Source organism: Equus przewalskii, chromosome 7 (assembly GCF_037783145.1).
Source record: "Equus przewalskii isolate Varuska chromosome 7, EquPr2, whole genome shotgun sequence".
Taxonomy (NCBI): Eukaryota; Metazoa; Chordata; class Mammalia; order Perissodactyla; family Equidae; genus Equus; species Equus przewalskii.
In genome coordinates, this window is record NC_091837.1 from 38,206,530 (window position 1) to 38,226,792 (window position 20,263).

Sequence of the window (20,263 nt, forward strand, 5' to 3'; positions counted from 1 at the left end):
AATAGAGCTAAGAGATTATGGACGAAGCTCTTCAACTCTCCCTGCCATTGGAAATCTTCCGCCTCCTAAACAGCATCTTAATAACAATGCTGAACACACATAACACCGTGGCTTTCCATGAGCTGCTGAATTCCACATGATGGATACTCCCTTCTCAGTGAAAAGGCAGAGTAGCCACACCACAAACCCTGTGTTTTACTTTGTTTTGTGCCTTAAGCAATGACAACAGAGATGATCCTAAACTCAAATGCACGGAGAAAAGACATGCAGTCATGTCTACGATGGCTTCCAAGGGTGAATGAAATCTATCGCACACTGTGTGTCACAGGCTGGGTTCTCTGGGATGCAGACTCTGAGAGGAGTTTACTATGCAGGGTGCCATTAGGAAGCACCCTGGGGATCAGCAGCTGTGCAAGGGAGGGAGAGGGAGGCAGAGCCCTGCGTGGGCCCAACAACCTCAGCCTCCCCTATCTGGAGCTTCGAGAGGTAAAAACAGCTTGTCAGTTGCCCCACGTCAACAAGTTGTCCCACATCGGTCAAAATGGCAGGCCTTTATACCTGCCTGGCTCAGTCACCAGAAGCAAGCTGCCTCTGGGAAGGTGTGAGGTCTGGCAGGATGCACCCAAGGCCGACCCTGAGGGAGCTGACAGCTGGAGGCCGCTGCTGACCACTGCCAGAAGCTGGGCAGCAAGTCCTTCTTTGAAAAGGCCTGGGTGGCACATCTCCATGTCCATTGCTCACAACATCAATAAACCCTTTTTTTCTTTTTTCAGCTTTATTGAAGTATGATTGACATATAACATATGTAAATTTAAGATGCACAGTATGATTTGATACACGTATATACTGCAAAATGATTACACACTGAGATTAGTTAACACCTCCCTCCCCTCACATGATTACCTTTTTTTATATAGTGATAACATTCAAGATCTACTCTCTTAACAACTTCCAAGTGTATAATACAGTACTGTTAACCATAGTGACCCTGCTGTGCCTTAGAGCCCCAGAACTTACTCTTCTTATACCTAGAAGTATGTATTCTAGGACCAACATCTCTCCATATGCCCCAACCAAGCCCCGGGCAACCACCATTCTAGTCTCTGTTTCTGTGAGTTCAGCTCATTTAGCTTCCACATAGAAGTGAGATTATATAGTATTTGTCTTTGTCTTTCTGACTTATTTCACTTAGCATTATGCCCTCAGGGTCCAACCATGTTATCATAAAAGGTAGGATTTCCCTCTTTTTATGGCTGAATAATATTCCAGTGCGTGTGCATGTGTGTGTGTGTGTGTGTGTATCACATTTTCTTTATTCATTGATCTATCGATGGACACTTAAGTTGTGTGCACTGTCTTGGCAATTGTGAGTAATACTGTAATGAACATGGGGTGCATATATCGCTTCAAGATCCTGATTTCATTTCCTTTGGATAATACCCAGAAGTGAGACTGCTGGATCATACGGTAGTTCTATTTTTAATTTTTTGAGGAACTTCCATACTGTTTTTATGGTGGCTGCACCAATGGACATTCCCAGCAACAGTGCACAAGAGGTGCCTTTTCTCCACATCCTCGCCAACACCTGTTGTTGCTCATCTTTTTGATAATAGCCATTTTAACAGGTGTGAGGTGATATCTCATTGTGGTTTTGATTTTCAGCAAATTCTTTTTGAATGTCATTTCTGTGCTGAAGCCCATGTTTAATGCCATCATGGGTCCAGCCAAGAGGACTCCGAAGTCTACTGCTGAGGCAAAGCTTACCTGGATGAAACATTGAGAGAACAACACAACTCCAAAAAGTTAGATTACAATTTTTTTTAACTCCAAGGTTTATAAAACATTTTCATATATTAACTCATTTGATCCTCATAGCAACCCTGGGAAGTATTAAAGTTATTGCCATCTTCATAGATATGGACTTTGAGGATCAGAGAAGCTGAATGGATTCTTTTGACACCACTTGGTTAGTCGATGGCAGTGCCTCACAATGAGACAAATAGATCCTGGGCTGAATCTCTTTATTCACCCAGTACCCAGTGATCTGGCTGATTCTTGCTCAGACCAAACTGTACCGTAGCAGCAAAATCATAAAGTAGTCCTCCCTGACACACCAGAATATCAAGACTGAAAACCAAAAATGGCCTTGAGCAAACAGGTACTAGACACTGGATAGTCTGACACTTGTCCCCACAGCAACACTGATGTCTTCCTTCCTCAAGGAGAAAAGGGACGACTTGGAGTTTGAGGGTTTGGTGTGGGGTTTTCTGGGCTTTAAATTTTTTTGTTTATTTGTTTGTTTTTAATGTTTTCAGGTTTGTTTTGTTTTGTTTTGACTGCCAAAAAGATACGGTCTCTGTAACACCATCTGATATCCAGCTATGTAAGTCAAGATTCTGTAAATCCTTGGGGAGGTTTATTTTCAAAATCTTATGCACCTCTCATCTTTGAACAGGATTCAGTAAGCGTCCTTGGTACTTGGTACAAAGCTAAGAATCTTAGAGAAAAGGCTGAATAGAGAGTCTTTTCCTTCTAGAAGTGTATAAATCCTAATAAGCAAAGTGAACTCACTGTGTTCTTTTTGAAAGGTATTAGATCACCCACTGGAGGGCACTGTGAGATTTCTTAGCCCAACATCCCCATAATCATTGGGAAGTTAGCCACAAGATCTGGAGAGGAAGGTCTGTCAGTTTTTAAATCTTTCCTCATAGTTCTTGTGGGTACCTTGCCAATTTTTATTTCAGAAGGTTCTTCTATACTGGTTGTTACTTCAGGCTTCCCAATAAAACTGCTTTTTTATAACGCGATGTTCTCTCTACCCCAATTCTTTTCTTCTCTCCTTCTCCCTTGTCCACTAAAGTCTGATTCATTCTTTTAGATCTAGGCCAGCACCCCTCGCTGGGAATCTTTGGGAGGACATCCCTACACCAGCCGTGAGTGTCTGCTCCCTTCTGATCTCAGTGCATTACAGTTGTCTGTCTGACACCTCCCCCAGGGGACTGAGGACTTCCTGAGCACAGGACTCACCACAGTGGCCCTGGTGACCAGCACTGGCCCGACCCTTCCCCTTCCTTTTCCCATTAAGTGTTGCCTTAGTCAACCAGCGCTTCCTAGTCCATTGGTCACAAGGATTAGTTTGAGGGTGAGCATGGGATCCAATTCAGGCAAATGGGATGAAAGCAGACATTTCTCAGGGACTTCTGGGAAGAAATTTTATTTTTCTTTGGTGATCGCTACTATAAAAGGTGTGCTCTCTCTCCCCTACTAAGAGTGATTTAAGCCCTATAAACCCTATAGTCCTAGTTGCTGCCAACCATTAACTTTCACCCCAAGGACAGCCAGACTTAGGATGTACCAACACTGTGAAAATGAAGCCTAATAGTGGGAACCAAACCAGGATCTGATTGACGTTGACCCACCAGGTCCAGCCCTTCTTCAAGCCTGACCTTTTCCAGATTTTTCAGTTACATGAATTAATATATTCCCTTCATCATTTAAACAAGTTTGATTTGGCTTTCTTATATTTGCAGCTAAAAGGATCCTACAGTCCCTAAAATTCTACTGCACACTCTCTTTTCTCTTACTATCCTATCACACCACACCCTCAAAGAACATCTGAATCCTCACATACCAGCAGGTGGATTGCGCTGTTTTGACATTTCATAAAGAGCATAAACACTCTGAGTGGTTCACCAGAAAAGTGATGCAAACTCTTTCACAGAAAAAACCTTTTCCTTACAGCAAGAAGACTTTAAGATTCCATCTAGCTCAATGACTGTGCTTTCAACTAACCCACCAGCCCACAGATGAATGCATACTCTTCCATTTTGATGAACTTCCAGAAAGTCCATCTCTACATCTGCAGTCAGGGACACACTACAATTTTTTACGATAGTCTCTGAGCATTTAACAACCTTAATAGATTTCAAGTTGAATTGCTTTCACTTCATTCTCATTTTACATTGTGACTCTACGTAAGAATACCGATTTGAATTTATTATGAACATTTATATCCAGTACCACTTTCCATTCTGTCACTACACAGTCCTTCCCCACACTTATCAACACAATTTACTCAAGACATTGGTCCTCCTTATTACAAAATTCCAGTCTGCACAAAAATAATGTTGAAAGACATTGGGAAAAAATACAAGCCACTCATTTGACTAGGAGCCAATTCCCTCTTTCTAGACCACTTAAAAATCAGTCCCCAAGAAACTCCAGAGGAGAAAAGAGCAAGAGGTATCGGCCATTCTCTCTACTTGTCCAGTAGCTCGTAGGGCTCCAAATTGGCCACCCAAGCTGAAGCCTGAAAGAGCTACCATCTCCAAGTAGCACAATCAAATAATGCCTAGTTTATGAGTCAGTTATGCCTCAATAATGCAGCATAATAAACCATGCTAAAATATGGAGGCTTAAAACAAAAATAACTTGATGCTCATTTCAACTGCAGCCCAGCTAGGCTGTGCTAGATGTCAGGCTCGAAGACTCAAGATGGAGCTTGTTTCAGCTCTGCTCAAGTCTTGCTCCACTGGCTACCAGGGGCATCCTCCTACCTCATTCTAGGGTTCAAGATGAAGGGACAGTGGCGAGCTGGGGCATTCTCCTACCAGACCACCGGAGCACAAGAGACAAGTCAATCCATGCAACATACTTAAGGCCTATGATTGTGACCCTTCTCCTAACATTCGATTTTCCAAAGCAAGCCTCATGGCCACGTCCAAAATCACGTGGCAGGGAAGTGCTCCACCCACGATGGGGAGAAAGAAATGGAGTAAACATTTTCTGAACAATTATCCTGACTATTTCAGCTAGTCTCTGTTCTTATGAGCTCATCTGATTGGCCCAGCCCACAGATCATTGATCCAGGTATGGGTCAAGCAGCCTTGGCCAGGTAGAGTTTTCCCCTGGTACAAGTTTGGCACAGGCACTCGCTCCTTCCACTACGACTGAAGAGAGTGGGCAGCACTCAGAAAAGAGGATATGCACTAGGCAGTGACCAGAAAGTGTTTTGTCCACACTTCCAATCACTGGCATCTGCAAAGGAGAGAGAGGTGTGGACCTTTGAAAGTCACACACTGAAGATCCAGTGCATGTGGCAAGAATATTACTTTGGTTGTAACCTGTTTATTTCAAGAAGAGACTAAAGAGAACAGTTAAAAGAATTTTAATGTTAAAAAATGTATAAAGAATTAAAATGTTTAATTTTTAAGAAACCAATGATTTCAGGAATAAATATAAGACACATTAAACAGAATTTAACATCCAGTTTTCCTCCTTCCCAGTATGGGAAGGTGTGGAGAGGAGGTAAGTGATGAGAGAGAGAAAAATCAGTCAATCAGGATATATTTCTTATAAATATCCATGCTGGGTAAGTAAAAGTCTACAATGTAATGTCAATTACACTAAATACTTATTGAATATCTGGTAATAAAAGTGAGATATAACTATGTGGAGGTATGCTGAGACTATATTTCCTCAGTTTTCACAGCAAGGTGATCATTGTTATTCAGATTTTACCTCTTGGGGGCCGGCCCAGCGGTGCAGTGGTTAAGTGTGCACATTCTGCTTTGGCGGCCCTGGGTTCGCTGGTTCGCTGGTTTGCTGGTTCAGATCCCGGGTGCGGACACGGCACCGCTTGGCAAGCCATGCTGTGGTAGGTGTCCCACATATAAAGTAGAGGAAGATGGGCACGGATGTTAGCTCAGGGCCAGTCTTCCTCAGCAAAAAGAGGAGGATTGGCAGCAGATGTTAGCTCAAGGCTAATCTTCTTCTTCAAAAAAAAAGATCTTTACCTCTTGGTGTTTGCTTTTATTTATTTTATATTTTTTGAAACTGCTTATTAATTTGACAAGTTTTAGTCATGAGTTCTCTTACAATAGCATTCTAGATCCATTCTGTAGACCACACCTTCCATTTTTTGTTGGCATTCTTACTGGAAAAAGTTGTTAGGATCTTAGCTCTCGGACCCATGCCATCATGCATCATTTACTAAATACTGTACTGAATATAAATTAGTTCAAGTAGAGATATATGAAACTAAGGAAGAGTTTTCATGGTCCTTTCATTTACTTCTTGATTTCATTATTATCACACACAATCTAATACACACATAAAACTGGTCCTGGTCTTTAAAAACTTACATAGCCAGGAAAATTCACTAATGTGAAAAGGCTTTTCCAAGATTGTTATTAGTTAGTTTTTTTATGAACGCTTCTTAGTCCTCAAGTCTCCACGGTTGCATATGGAATCAGATACGGAAGAGAAGGAGCTACTCTTCTACTCAAAAATACCTCTATAAAAATCAAGCACCATCTCACTTAAAATATGTTTCTTTTCTAAATTGTGCCTTCATCGAATTTAACATATTTTCTAGTAATAAAAATGAAATTGAATTAAAAAAATACTGAGTAACAGAATCAATGCAAATCCACTCTCTAAAACTAAGGCAAGCAATTCATATTTACATTACTGCTGGAGTTTAAGTAGACCCTACTACTCCCCCGTGAGACTTTATCCAAGGATATAGTCCAAATGAGGGATAAAGCTATAATATGATAAAGATGTTGACTGCAGAATTATCCATAATAGCAAAAAAAAAAAAAGTAACACTAGGGTAATGACTAATCGAATCATTGTATGTCCACTGAGAGGAATATTACTCAGTTATTAAAAATCATTAATCAACTTAAAAAGGTTTAAGATATAAAATGCAAATGTACATTATGATCGTAATCATGTTAAAATATGTACACATTTGGACAAAAACTAGCAGGAAATAAAGGAAAATGAAAATAGACTGGGGTACTGGGTTCAGAGATGAATTGTTTTTCCTTATTTTCACCAACTTTGAATTTCTTAATTTTATAATGCCTCATCTGGAGCATAACGAAGTTTGACATCAGTCAGCGCAAAGTTCCAGGATGACCCCCAGCCCCTGAAGACTGGACAGTGCACACTAAACGCTTCGTGACACATCCATATGACAGGATGCTCTGCAGACAGGTTTTTAACTGTTTTAGAAAAATTGATAATGGCGGGGAGAAATATTGATGGCATGAATGTGTGATCCCAATTTCATTTGAGCAAAAGGATGACTGACTGATTGACAGGCAGATATGACTATTGGAACACATACAAAACTGTTCTCTCAGTAGTACAATTCCACGTGAGTTTTATTTTCTTCTGTGTGCTTTCCTCTCGTTTCCAGATTTTCTACAATGAATGTGTTTTATATTTGTAATTATAAACCATACATGCTATTTTTAAAATAAAGCTGCATCTCTCTGCAAATCATCAATATAATTAACATTTTATAACTCTCTCACCCACCCTAGTCCCTCTGGCCTGACCTCTATCTCACTTAAATTCGCCAGGTTTTGCTTTGCTCACCGCTGTTTTTTGTTCTGGAAATATGAGGCCCTGCTGACGCGATTATTCCGCCAGGATTCTAGCACCATTTAACCGTAACTTTGTTGCAACACATGCGCACTGGACTCTGCTTCAACTCCAATCTCCCTCAGTTTAGGCTGGTATCAACCCAGGCTGGGATTTTCCTCTGGGTTCTGATTTTTCCTTAATTGATTCCTGCGCAGACCCAGAGCACGGAGCCCTGACTCAGATGGCTCTTTGCTGCCCTCTCCTGGTCACAGATGGCACTACCTCAGCTGCCTCGAAACTCCACCAACTCCAATATTTAGACAAAATCTGAAAACACGAGGCTCTGGCAATTGGGGAGGACAGTTCTAGAAATCCTATGCTGAGAGCCTTTTATTCTATCTTAAGCAAAATAGAGGGAACTGAGCAAAGTCATGCTGCATTCCTGGCAATTTTGGGGTCTAATTTGCCATAGTAAAATTATTGTTCATCACAGCTAGGACTAGAACTTTGGGGATTATTGAAGGTGCAATTTTCAGTAGCCTGTGATCGTTCGAGAGTTAAACTTCAAAACGGAATTAGACACTGGAGTTTCTGCCTTTACATGGCAATTTGGGAATTTTGAGAGACCATGCCAACAAATTGCCAAAAACAAAGTCACAATGACACCCACTAACCATTCACAAAGACCCAAGAAAAAGTCCCAATAAGAGATGATACATTGCTACATTTCATAAATTAAAGGGAATTTGTGTTAAAAATGATGTACATATCAAAGCAGTGAGTTCTCGCTAATAGGTGCATAACAAAAGATATGTACGTGCCCAAAACATATGGATTGCTCAGATTTAATAGTCCTTCTTCTAATTCTGAAGGCTAAATACTTGAAACATTTCTGCAGATGTAAGGATGTTAAGAGCAGGTTCCATTCTAAGTGAAGCTCAGGAGCTGTTCTAATGGCTCTGAGTATGTGACACCAAGAAATCTTAAGTCCTCACAGATGCTGTCTTGTCCAGCTGTTGCCAATCCCTGAGGGACTGGTGACCCACAAGTGGGTCCTTTTGCCCAGAGCAGCTGGCACCAACAGAAGAAGACTGGGTTCACAATAACAGAGCAGAAATTGTGTTCATTGATCAACGAATGGAGGAGGCAGAGCTCGTGCTCTAAAGCACCTTCTCCCCAAAGCGAAGGTGAGCAGGGTTCTTCTTGGACATGAAGGGGAGGCGTCTCCGCATCATTGCTCAGGGAGTGGGCATTTGGGGCATGCACAGATCTTCCCTTCTTGCACATGGCACCTTTGGCACACGTTTCCTTTTGTGCATGGCACCCCATCGCCATCTTGGACCTTTCTGGTTTGGACCCAGTTCTGCAGTTTGGCATCTGGCATTGCTTTGCTTTGGTTCCTATGAGCAAGCGCAACTTAAAAAACAAAGCATTAGACATGGAAAATGTTTTACAGACTTCTCTGGGTGACATAGCCTTTCCAATGGTGTTCATAAAGGCTGGGGGAAAAGATAGAAATCAAATCTACTGATCCATTAGGTTTGAGATAAGAATCTTCCACAGCAGCATCTCAATTTGCCCTTTCAGGGATTTTTATAGGTTTCTCCCTTCTACAGATTTGGATTGTGTTCAGGGATTCATGCCCACCCCCCCTGCCTCCCCACACACACTGCCTACCACATACCTCAGAGCACACACTGCCTACCACATACCTCAGAGGAAGCTGGCTTTCCCCCCACCATACCAGTTCCAAGAATATGCCTAATGGTTTTGCTAATCCTAGTCAATGAGAAGGGGGGGGTGGATGGAATCTGCTGAAGGGCTTCTAAGAGAGCTACAAAAAAAGACAGTGCTCTCCCTCCTTTGGGAGTCATCAATGTGTGTGAAACTCTGGGGCTGCTGAAGCATCTTCTTGCCAGCAGGAAGATGGGGCCATGGTTATATGTGGCAGAACAGAGAGATGGAAACAGAATGGGAATTTGATTAGCCTTTGAATCAACCAACTCTGAGGCCCACTTTACCACTGGACCACTCAGTATAGGACATAATTTCTTATCCTTAAGCTAGCCTGAGCCAGGGTTCCTTTTACTTGCAATGAAATTCATGCCAAATAGCAGAGCTCTTTTCCCAAGTTGTTGATGCTTCCATGTTCTTCAAAATAAGCTTGCATTTACCGTCAAGACGGTACATGACTACCCTGTGAATGAGCAAAGGCACTCATTCACAAAGAGGCTGCCACTCAGAATCACAAAGAGGCCTTGCAAAGGCCCCTGGGAAGAGCTGATTCCCACTATCTCAGTCAGTCATAGATTGCTAGTTTTGTTCAGTGCTTCAAAGTACCTGCTTACCCACAAAACTAGACGAAAAGCTGCCTTTGCAGTATCTGTGGTACTGGCCATTAAGAATCCCAGAAAGCGGCTCCAACTTCTGGAATCTCCTGGAGTCTCTGAAATACAGGACCACTCCAGAGAAGAACTCCCCGAGTGCACTGTCCAGCATGGCCCGCGGCACTCCCAGGTCCAAATCCATTAACAGTCTCTGTGCTGGTCACTTTCAGTACACAGATTGCTAACGTTACAGCCTCTAACAATGGGTTTCTTTTTCCTTCATCTCATTAAAGAACTTGAAGAAAGGAACTTCTTTGAGCTAGCACCTTCATAGCCCAATATTTTCAAACAAAAGCTGAAAAGATAGTGCAGTCTAATAAAAGTACACACTGAATCAAAATTTTGGAACACATTAAACGAGGTGCCAAATCAATTTCCCCATCCCTGAATATGTCACTAAATCAGAGCTAGTCTATATGATGGCTTGGTGCGAATTAGGGAAAGGGGTACCCCCTGGGCAGACAGCCCCACTGACACATAGCTTGGTGATTAAATACTGCCTTTGTGCAAATCAGAAAAAGCCACCCCTTCTTCCAGGAGGACAGCCCTCCTACTCCCACCAGGGACACAGCTTGAGAAGCAGAGTATAGACTTCAGCTCCCATTTACTCTCTCAACTGTGGGCCTGTGCAGCATAATGTTTGTCATAGATGCACTCTAATGAGCCTCTTTTGGTCACAAGGAATTGTCTGAAGTATGCCAAGTAATTGTAGATTTTAGCACAAGGATTCAAATGCCAGGAATTCAGGAAAAGTCAAACAATTGACCTTAGGTCCTGTTAGGGCTGCTGGCTTGAAAATGGATGGGATACCCCTGGTCCAAATACTGAGCTGATGAAGTGAGTGATTATTTGGTACCAGACATAAATTCTTTGGGTTCTTTTTATTGGAAAGCCTGGAGAAAGTTTATTCCCTTTAGAGGAGCTCAAGCTGGGACAGTCACCAAGATTGATATGCCAAGCACAAATGAAAATTTTTTCTACGAATTACTCATCACACATTTTTTGACTTTCCAGATGTCCAAGACAAAGTAACAATTTCTAGACACTTGTCTAACTGCACCTGCCCCTTGATTGTGACAAAGGATACATCATTATTAAGTACTATGGGACCTAGATGGGTTCCTGCCACTGCAGTTGAAGTCCCAAGGCCTGTGTGGCCCAAGACCTGGGTTCAGAGAGCCTGTGCATCAACATCTTGCTTATCCAAGCATGTCTTTGCAGCCACAGAACTACGGATGTGCATCCTCTAAAACCAGCAGATATTTATTTACTTATTTCTTGTCAATGCCTCCTGAAAAGGGCTCACTGCAGGCACAGAGGGCTTATTGGGCTCCCACCACTGCCAAACTCTTGGTGTTGTAACTCTATGAGTTTTGACAAATGTAAAATGTCATGTATCCTCCACTACAGTATCATACAAAAGAGTTTCACTGCCCTAAAAATGCCCTGTGCTCCATCTATTTATCCCTCCCCCACCCCCAAACCACTGGTAACCATTGATCTTTTTACTGTCTCTATAGTTTTGCCTTTTCCAAAATGTCATATAGTTGGACTCATACACTATATAGCCTCTTCAAATTGGTTTCTTTCATTTACTAACATGCGTTTAAGTTTCTTCCATGTCTTTTCATGACTTGATAGCTCATTTCTTTTTATCACTGAATAATATTCCATTGTATGGATATACTACAGTTTTTTTTGTCCATTCACCTATTGAAGGACATCTTGGCTGCTTCCAGATTTTTAACTATGAATAAAGCTGCTGTAAACATTTCTGTGCAGGTTTTCATGTGGATATAAGTTCTCAGCTCATTTGAGTAAATACCAGAGAGTGTTATTGCTGGCTCGTGTAGCAAGAGTGTTTTTATTTTTGTAAAAACCACCAAACTGTCTTCTAAAGTGGTTGCATCATTTTGCATTTGCACCAACAATGAATGAGAGTTACTGTTGCTCCATAGCCTTGTCAGCATTTGGTGGTGTCAGTATTTTGGATTTTGGTCATTCTAATAGCTATGCATATTTTGTTAAATTTGTACTTTTTTGGGGTGCTAATGTAAATGATGTTGTGTTTTTTATTTCAAATTCCAGTTGTTCATTGCTGATATATAGGGAAGCAAATAACTTTTGTATATTATCCTTACATTACCTTACTATAACTGCTTATCAGTTCTGGGAGTATTTTTGTCAAGTCTGAGATTTTCTACACAGACAATCATTTCCTATGTGAACAAAGATAGTTTTATTTCTTCCTTCCTAATCTGTATACCTTATATGTCCTTTTCTTGTCTTATTGCATTAGCTAGGACATCCAGTATGATGTTGAATAAGAGTGGTGAGAAGGAATATCCTTATCTTGGTCCCAATCTTAGCAGAAAAGCATCTAGTTTCTCACCAGTATGTATGACGTTAGCTGTAAGCTTTTTGTAGGTGTTCTTTATCAAGTTGAGGAAGTTGCCCTCTATTCTTAGTTTTCTGAAAGTTTTTATCATAAATTCATATTGTTCAGCTTTTTTCTTGTTGTGAGGATGGGAGTGACAACTTCCAAGCTTTTACCTGTCAAAGCGGAAACTAGAAGTCAGTCCTTTCAATATTCCATTCTGTGTAATCTTGGCAAAAAGAATGTCTTACTGAGAGTCAATCAATATTTGACTATCTTCCCTGGTTGCCAACACCTCAGAGAGAACTATCAAAATGTTTTTCCAAAATTGATTTACCTACCAATCACTTGGTAGGTAGAAGAGAAATAATCAAGATTTTCTCTCTCTTTCTATGTGTGTGTTTGGGTAGGAGATGAGCAATAAGATGGAAGTACCAGGGCAATTGGGCCCCTCTAGGCGGTGGGTACTCCACGTCCCTGCTCAATCAAACATAAGAAATGAATTTTTAAAAAGCTTCATAGTAATTCCTGCCATACTGTAAGTTCTCTCTCAGAAAAGTCCAGAGTTTGAGAAAACTAGACATAACCAGATCCAATTTCAGCTGCCAATTGAAAGAAGTCAAATCTTTCTCTTCTTTAAAATCTAAACAACTGACACACCACCCTGACGCTTCTTCTTTATCACCTTTCTAAACTCAAAGAAATTTAGTTTAGTATGTAAGGAGGGAAATGAAAAACATTTTATATATAAAGAAACAGTCTTAGAAATATGATGTGGTGAGGGGAGTGGGCAGGGCACCAACCAACTAAGGAAAAGCAGGTGCTGGAGATTTGGAGCTTGAGGATGGGCTAACCGTAGGTGCTGAGAGTGAATCTCCTAGTCAGTATTTCTCATTACTGGAGAACATGGGCTATACCCTTTTCTCCATCCCTGAATTGGTCTTCTGCTACCCACTGACTCCTTGGCCAGTGTTTTATTCTCATGGTGGAGAATGTGTGGAATAATTGGATTTAAATGAGTGGAGAAGAGGGGAAGGCCCATCTGGGGGACCAGACCTTCTTTCTCCTTATGGAGGAGGGCAGCTCATGATACAAGATGGCCAATGGATTCTCTCTCCAGGGCTTTGAATCTGACTGGAGGCCACAAGGACCTGGAGACCTAAGGTCCAGCTTCCAACCACCCTTGTACAGCCAAGAGAGTGGTGGACGTCAAAGTGGCTGGGCTCAAAGCACAGCACAGGCATCATGAACAGACTACGGGAAGTACAAAACTCTTAGGGATACACTTATCATCCACAGGACTTAGGATCTGTGGCAGCATTTCCTAAAGGGCAGCCCATGAGCCATCTGCCTCAGCTTTCCTGAGGAGCTTATTACAAATACAGATTCCAGAGCATTCTTCAGGCCTCTGAATCAGAACCTCTGCTGGTAGGAGCCTGGGATTCTGTGGTTTGAATTAGGTCCTACTCTGAAGCACACTAAAGTTTGAAAATAACTGTGCACTGAGTACATGTTATCGGCCATGTACAGAATGTATATATTTCTCACAAATATAAGGAAGGTGTCATCCCCATTTTATAGGTGTAGACACTGAGGTTCAATATGATTAAGGAATATGCCCAAGGTCACACAGCTAGGAAGTGGTGGCACTAGGATTCTACAAGCGTAAACAAATTGCTTACAAAAAAGCAAATTTCTAATATAGAAAAATTTAAAGCAGATGAATGGGGACTCTAAAAGGACCTTCCTTTTTTTTCTTCGAATTTTTCCAGTTTGTGTTATTCTGAACACTCTGTTTTTAGATAGAATGTTGTGTCTCTCTGAAAGCAACAATGGCAATCACCACGCATAAATAGGTTCTAAATTCATGTGGATGAGAGTTAAGATGGCATGCCCTTCTCCAATTAAATTTATGAGACGTTTATGGACCTTGGGACAGATCAGTTAAATAACGTAGCATCTTGACATGAATTTCTATTTTCAGAAAATAGAGATCAAGAGGAGGCTATTTCCAGAGGAAAGAAGAAAGGAGTAGTATTTAGAAAATATTTCCTCATTTTAAAGCCTCTTCATCTTGGGAATAATTCCAGAATATTTGTCTCATGGCTGATCTTTAAAAAACACAGACATCTATGAGTTAAACTACTATTTCAATACCCGCCCTTTATCCATGAACGTGAAAGCTCCTGCCACGTGGCTCAGTTTCACGAGGGGCACAGAGATGAGGAAGACCCATTTCAGCCACAGGGAGTTTACAGTCAAGAGAAGTCGAAAGAGAGAAGCCCGGAAGGATGATTGCATAACCCAGGACGCAATAAAAGAGAAGTGCTGACAACTAAAGGAGCTGAAACTGGCATGAGTCTAACGGACTGGCAACATCCCAGCAGACGCCAGGGTTCTACAGACGGCTCAACTGAAGAGACACGCAGGGAGGGACTACTTACAGAGGGGGAGGCCCACGGAACTGGCAGCTGCAGGAGACCATGACCCTCCTCGGCCTGCAGGGGCAGGAGGAGGTTCCCAGGGAGAGCATCTTCATCCGACCCAGCAGGAGCTGTGAGAGCGTGCTGCCAGCGTCAGAACCAAGGCTCGGGCAGGGAGGGAGCAGGCATCCACGCCGACCTCTCTGTTTTTCCGCCTCTCCTCTCCTGCTGCTTCCTCCCACCTGGAGTCCGGCGGGGAGGACAGCGCGTGAAGCCGACCACCCCTAGGCGTCAGCCTCCGGGAAGATGGAGCTGCGGGTGGAAGGCCAGCGAAGCCCACAAAGGTGAAGGCCGCGTGGGAACTTCAGGCCGCACAAATCCCGAAGCTGCCACCGGAGAAGCGGAATGAAGCCGGAGTAGGGATCAGCTGGAGAAAGAAAACAGGAAAGCGAGTCTCAGGCAAAGGAAACAGCGTGAAGGAAGGCGGGACGCTGAGACGCTCCAGGTCAGAGGTTCGTCTTTGGTGGAAAGTGTCTTTAATGGAGCAGAAGGGAAGGGCCCGGACCAGAGCCTTAGGGACTTCCCATCCTTACCCACCATGAACTTGATCCTGAAAGACCTGGAGAGAATTTGAAGGGACTTAAGCAGGGGAATCACTTTGAATCACTTTATACAGAGCCAGGACTAGGGGGAGACAAATGAGGGGCTTGCCCAGGGACAAAATTTTTGAGTGCCAAAACCTCAGTAATCGAGATAAGTAACATTGAAATGCAGTATTTTAAAAAATTCAAATTAATGCAAAAAGTACCTGATGAACAAAATATCAAAATTTTGAATAAAGGCAGGATCAATTTTACTGACTTTCCCTTTGTAATGTTCATAGTTACAACAGCACAGTGAGCGTGGTGTGGAGGACACATTGGTAGCTAGAGGCAGAGAAGTCAATGGGAATGCCGTTCTGATAGTCCAGGTCTGCACTGTCCAGTACAGTAGCCAGCAGCCACATGTGGCTAGTTACCACTTGAATTCTTAATTTCATTTCATCTTAATTAATTTAAATTTTTTACATTGATACTCAGTTCAGTGATTGGAAGACTGATGTATGTTTGGATCAACTTGAACATGTGAATTTTTTTTTTTTTTGGTGAGGAAGATTATTGTTCAGCTAACATCTGTGCCAGTCTTCCTCTCTTTTGTATATGGAATACCACCACAGCATGGCTTGATGAACAGTGTGTAGGTCCGCACTCTGGACCCAAACCTGTGAACCCCAGGTGCCGAAGCAGAGCGTGCAAACTTAACCACTATGCCACCAGGCCAGCCTGAATATATGAATCTTTTTACAACTGGATTTTATGAAATCTAAATAAAGATTATTTTCTTTGAAAATTTAGCATTCAAATTGCAACGTGCTATAATAATAAAACACTAGATTTCAAAGACAGTATAAATAAAAGGATGTGAACTACTTCATTAAATTTACATTGAACACATGTTAACGTACTATTTTGATATATTCGGTTAAAGACAATATATAACCAAAATTAAAATCACCTGACAATCTTGGCTTTTTTAATGTGGCTGCTAGAAAATGTTAGATGCTGTATGCGGCTGACATTCTATTCCTATTAGCAGCACTGGGCTAGGTGGAAACAAATGTGCCCTGGACTAAGACACCTGCAGAGGGATGATGGGTGCGGCAGATGGAAGAAACAAGGAAATGGAATCTGAGATCTGATGGCTGCCTTGGCCGGGCCCTTGGAAGCAGAGCTTAAGACGGGGGATCTCACACAAGTGCTTAACTGAGGGAGTGCATTCATGAGCAAGCTGTGTGGGAGTGAGAAAAGCAGGTGAGGGCAGAAGAAGCTTGCAGGGATGTGGTTTCACTATAAATCTGGCCTCAACCTGCTCCCAGGGTAGATCAGGAGTTAAGTTGCTCCAGAGGTTGTCCTGTCCAGAGAGGAGACAGCTGGGCTGTCACACTCGCTACATCAGTCAGTATTGGCTACGGGCCACCCAAGGGTGAGAACCCGTAATCCCCTCAGCATCTTGCGGTTGGGCAGCTTTCCTCAGCTAAGAGCAGTACTCCAGAAAAAGTAGAAGTCTGGGGATGGCCAGCAACCAACCTCTGCAGTAGCTGAGAGGTGGGTTCACCAGCCCCATAAAGGGGGGCACGACAGTGTCTCTTACAGTGGATGTGGGTCTGAGTGAAAGGAATGATACTATGGTTTCCTGGCATGGCAGTTAGGAAGAGCATGGTTCCATTCACCAAAAGAAGAACTATGGAAACCGTTGTAGGTTTAGCACGAAAGATGAGGAGCTTGCTTTGTATATGTTATGTCTGAGGTGCCTGTGAGCCATCCACGTGGGGATGCCCAGGAGCCCACTGGATGTAGAGGTCTGAGCAGAGAGATGAAGGATCGCGTCATCAGCAGGAGGTGGACCCTGAAGCCAAAGGCTTGGATGAGGTGACTTGGAAGAGGTATCTGGAGAAAGAACAGAGGCCTGGGGCCAGTACCTTGAGGAATGCTGACATTTACTGTGTGCGAAGCAAACAGGAGAAAGAAGGGAGGAACATGAGGAGGAAGCTGGACCCACAGAAGCCAAGGGGGAAGGACATGTCATGGAGGAGGGAAAGTTCAACAGACAAACGCCTCCAGAAAGGTCAAGTGAGATGCAACGGAGAAGGCATGGGTGGTTTTAACAGAGCAGTTTCTATGGCGCGTGCCGTGGAAGGCAGACTGCTGCAGCTGAGAAGTGGATGGAGGCGTGGCAGACCCTGTGGGTCAAATTCCACACCCACTTCTCCTTTCTTCTTTATTAACAGAACTCCAGTTTTATTTTTGCAGCACAGCTCTAGCCAAAAATCTTGGTGACAAAGGAAAGGAAAGCAACTGAATGAGAGCAGGGTGGGTATGTGTGCCCAAGATGAATTTGCCATCGGTTGGGGATGGTGAAAAGAGGTTGTCTGTTTGGGTTCATTGTTTTGGGGTCAAGAAGCCACAAGGGATGAAGGTTGACAGCATTACCTACTAAACCCTATCTGGAGAAATGATGAATACTAGGTAGGTGTTCTACCAACCCAGTGTAGACAGCTTTCTTTTCCCTGAGAATAAGATGAACTGTGCTCCCCATGAGTGAAACACCTTTTGCCACCAAGAGCTCCCTTATGGATGCAAAACTCTTTGATCATTGTTAGATAAAGAATACTTTTGCCACCCCTTTGCTGCTCCTGTCCAGTTCCAGGGCTCTTTGGTAAATCCCCAGTGAACTCAGGAGTCCTAGGCTTGTGTGGCTCAGATCCACTATCCCCCCTGCTTCATTAGCCCAGAGACTGAGGCCCTGAGCATTCCAGCGCCAGCCTGCCACTCAGCCTCCTCAAGAGAATGTGTGTTCTGTGACTGGAAAAGGATAAAAGCAGGAGCAGGATAAGGGGGCTAGAGAGTGGGGGCAGGGTTCCAGATTATAAAAAATCAAATGAAAGAAGTGAGGAAGGGTCGTGCAGAAGGGGAAAGGGCCCTGCAGACCAAATAGCCTTTTCACAAGAAATTCTGCTTGCATTTTGAGGAGGGTTGCAGAGCAGGGGGAAGCTTCCCCATGGGTTCACAGGTTAAGAACCTCTCTGTAGGATTGACCTCAAACATTCCCTTGTGCTTCATCAGTGCAAGGAACTCCTGTGTGCCATAGTTATTCTCTCTCACTCACTTGCCAAGATTTATTAAATGTCATATTAAAATGCTAGGCATTGGAGTCACACAAAATAACGTGCAGCCCCACCAACTCCCTCAAGGACCACACAGTCTAGATGAAAAAGACAAACAAGCAGACAAACAGACACATACACAAAAGCATGTACAGCTCCATGGGTATGAAGGTGGAGCTTAGTTCCTGAGTGGGAGGTCCATGCCCTCAGGAAGAATTGACTTCTATGCTTGAAGAAAAACCAATAGGTAGTAAGTCAACAGAAGACAATAGCAATTCCTTGGGATTTAATAGGTGATTTTTTAAAAAAGGATTCTTCCTTCATATAATTTTCTTGTGCACAGGGTTAAACAAACTTTCCTTAATGTAAAATTTCATTTATTTTTAACATATAATGAATATATAAATGGAAAATTTAATGTATATTGCTTCCCAAACCTACTAGAGGGAGAATACTTTCTTCACAGGGCACTTGTATTTATTAAGTATTGTATTTACTTGGTAGCAAGTAACAGACAAGCGAAAAAGACATGGGTTAAAAAATAAGGGATTTGTTTTGTCACATAAAATGTGTGGGGAGAGCTCTACTTGTGTTATACCAGGCTAGAAAATTCAGAGTGCTCTCACAAAGAACTAGAAAAGCTGGACAAAATATATTTTTTTGATATCTGAAGGCATAGGAGAGTTATGGGTCCAAGATCTGAGAGAAGAAGGAAACAGAGAAGTGAACCCTGCATATGGGATAGCTCTTACCTCAGAGCTCTTGGCAATTCTGTGAGAGCCCAGTAAGAGGCTGAAAACTGAGCAGAACTTTCAAAGACCTACAGAGCTTAAAGGAAACTAGAGTTTAGGGGCAGTCAAAGATAGGGCTTGGGTAACCACTCTTCTTCAGTTTTGGATTAGGACCCTAAAGAGCTAAATTCTAGGAATAAGAATAAACCAGAAAGAAATAGACCCATAGGATCTTAAACTCAGGCTTGAATCACCTCAAATCCTAATTGATTAAAATGATTTGGAATTCTTAGTTCCTCTGGCCAAACAGACTACCAGAAGCAAAAATAAATGTTCTCTGAAGGAAGATAATATCATCAGGAGCTTTGAATTATCTCGGTAATTTTTCATACACAATGTTCAACACACAACCTAAAATAACCAGCAGACAATGGAAACAGTCCAGATGGGATCCAACAGCGGAGTTATCAGACAAAGCCTTACACAGGAAATGTATTAAATATAAATAGAGCAAAGGTTACAATTAAAGACTAAGATTGTCAGGCAAGGGGGGCTGGCCTCGTGGCCGAGTGGTTAAGTTCGTGCGCTCCGCTTTGGCTGCCCAGGGTTTTGCCAGTTCAGATCCTTGGCACGGACATGGCACCACTCATTAGACCACATTGAGGCAGCGTCCCACACACAACAACTGGAGGGACCCACAACTAAAATATACCTCTATGTACTTGGAGGATTTGGGGAGGAAAAAAAAGATCGTCAGGCAAGATTTTAAAAATATGATAGACTATTTAGAAAAGACATACCTTAAATATAAGGTCACAGGAATGTTGAAAGTCAAAGAATAGAATGTTATACCATGCAAATATGAACTAAGAAGAGCTGGTATGGAGTAAACAAAGACTACTTCAAGGCAAAAAGCATTACTAGAGAACAAGAGATTTATTTTATAATTATAAATGTTCAATTCATGGGAAATACAATTCTAAATGTGCACATACCTACACACACACACAGATACACACACACAAATTCTTCACCAGCAAATTCTATGACTCTTTTAAGGAAGATATAATGCTAATCTTTCATAAATCTTAAGTATGATATAATGCCAATCTCTCACAAACTTTTCTACCAAATAGAAAAAGAAAGAAAACTTCCCTTTGAGCTTTGTAAGGCCAGTAGAACCTTGATACCAAACCTGATAGACATTACCAGAAAGGAAAATCACAAATCAACCTCATGAATGAACAAAGATGCAAAAATCC

At 42.3% G+C, this 20,263-nt stretch overlaps 1 long non-coding RNA gene across 1 annotated transcript in view; it reads right to left on the reverse strand.

Moving 5' to 3' along the window:
* LOC139084799 (uncharacterized) overlaps positions 1 to 15,009 on the reverse strand; it is a 109,191-nt gene extending 94,182 nt beyond the window's left edge. Inside the window, exon 1 of the long non-coding RNA XR_011542551.1 lies at positions 14,589 to 15,009. This is a non-coding gene — a long non-coding RNA (uncharacterized lncRNA). The remainder of the gene's footprint in view (positions 1 to 14,588) is intronic.
* Positions 15,010 to 20,263: the final 5,254 nt, after the last annotated feature.